Below are 2442 nucleotides of genomic sequence, written 5' to 3' on the forward strand. Positions count from 1 at the left end.
CAACCAACCAACCAACCAACCAACCAACCAACCAGCCAACCAACCAACCAGCCAGCCAACCAACCAACCAGCCAACCAACCAACCAACCAACCAACCAACCAACCAGATAACAGTAATAAAAATCTGTAGAAGGAATGGACCCCAACAAGACTCACTTGGGGGAGAATTTGGGCTTCAGTGTGACCCTAGAGACATACAGCAGGTGTTCAAGGCTGTCATTCTGGAGGCTGCACTTTTAATGTCTGCTTCTTTCCACCCCTCTATCACTTTCTTGCCTCTAATTACTTTAATGACTTGTTCTACATAAATCTTCCTGTATGTCATTTACTTTACCTATACCTTGAGGCCTTTCAGTTGTAATAATTCACCACTTGCCTGCTATTGTCATTTTATGCTTCATACTTTAGATTAAAGGAGGAAAGAATCTGCTTGCCCAGATCAGTTTTTTAAGCCAGTTCTATACAGATCAGCGTAAGCCCTTGGAACAGATCCGACTCTTCATTCCACCACAAAAAAATCCTATCTGTGGCAGGGAGAGCGAGGACAGGGAGAGCCAGATTCAAGAAAACAGAGGCAGCATCAGATATAAGCAGGGCTATTTTAATCAGAGTAAGGTGTGGGTCACTTGTATCTTAACATATATATCTGCAAAAGAAAATTCTAGAAGTCCATAAGAACCTAACATATTGGACTCTAACACAAGATGGGAGGAAGGAAAAAAGTTAAGGAATTGTTCCTGTAAGCAAAGGAAATGAACATAGGGAGCCAATCCAAGCCTGGGACAGTCACAGGAATGGATCCTACAAGGCATTCATATCAGCTTTAAAGTATAAGGGTTGAAGTTCTCTCCCCCCCCCCCTTTTAGAGGCAGGGTTTCTCTGTATAGCCCTGGCTGTCCTGGAACTCACCTTATAGACCAGGCTGGCCTTGAACTCAGAAATCCACCTGTCTTTGCCTCCCAAGTGCTGGGATTAAAGGCATGTGCCACCACTGCCCGGCTGAAGTTCTCTTTTAGGGACATTTCTTGTACACCTACTCAGAGTCTAAGAGTGGGCCACTTTATATTTTTCTCCCATATTTCTGGTCTCATAAATCTGTGAACAAGTGAGAGAAATGATAGAAGCCTAGAGAATACAAATCCACCCTATGTGCTCTGGTTAGGGAGTAGAAAGGTTTCATGGATGGGTAGAGAGTGTGATAATCTCTGTGTAGATGGGCCCCCAACTAGAAACTCACAAAAATGCCCTACGGAGTTGGGCTACCCTTCTGGGTGCATCTGAGTTTGTATGGGAAAGAGGGCATATCGTATAAATTCTAGCATTAAGGAAGATGTGGAAGGATAGGAGACTTAAGAAATGCATGTTACCAGGTGGAAAATACATAATAATAATTCTTTTGAACACAAACTTCTTAAGGCAGGTATGAAGGCACAAGCTTTTGATCTTAATACTGGGGAGATAGAGGTGGGCAGATCTCTAAGTTTGAGGACAGCCTGGTCTACAAAACAAGTTCCAGAATAGCCAAGGCTACACAGAGAAACCTTGTTCTTGAAAATAGAAAAGAGAGGTCTAGAGAGATGGCTCAGTGGATAAGAGCACAAACTGCGCTTCCAGAGGTCCTGAGTTCAGTTCCCAGCAACCACATGGTGGCTCACAACCACCTGTAATGGGGTCTGATGCTCTCATCTGCAGTGTCTGAAGACAGCTACAGTATACTCACATACATAAAATAAGGAAATAATTCTTTTTTCAAAAAAAGAAAATAGAAAAGAGAAAACAAAATAGAACAGAGAAAAAGAAAATGAGCTATAGGGCTGGCAAGATGGCTCAGCGGGTAAGAGCACTGACTGTTCTTCCAAAGGTTCTGAGTTCAAATCCCAGCAACCACATGGTGGCTCACAACCATCTGTAATGAGATCTGACGCCCTCTTCTGGTGTGTCTGAAGACAGCTACAGTGTACTTACATATAATAAATAAATAAATCTTAAAAAAAAAAAAAAGAAAATGAGCTATATTAGCCAGTGGTGTATCGCTTTAAAGAGACACTATGACTCATAAGACAACTCATAAAGAAAGGCATTTAATTGGGGGCTTGCTTATAGTTTCAGAGACTTAGTCCATTATAATCATGGCAGGGAGCAAGCTGGCATACAGGCAGGCGCTGGAGCAGTAGCTGAGACTTACAACCTGATCTGTAAGAGGAAAAGGAGAATCATGTGCTTTTGAAATCTCAACACCCATCCACAATGACACACTTCCTCTAACAAGGCCACACCTCCTAATCTATCTAATCCTTCTCAAATAGTGCCACTTCCTGATGATTAAGCATTCATGTATATGAGCCTATGGGGACCATTTTTTTTTTATTTTTTATTTTTTTAATTTTTTTTTAAAGATTTATTTATTTATTATTTATGTAAGTACACTGTAGCTGTCTTCAG

Source organism: Mus pahari, chromosome X, assembly GCF_900095145.1.
Source record: "Mus pahari chromosome X, PAHARI_EIJ_v1.1, whole genome shotgun sequence".
NCBI lineage: Eukaryota > Metazoa > Chordata > Mammalia > Rodentia > Muridae > Mus > Mus pahari.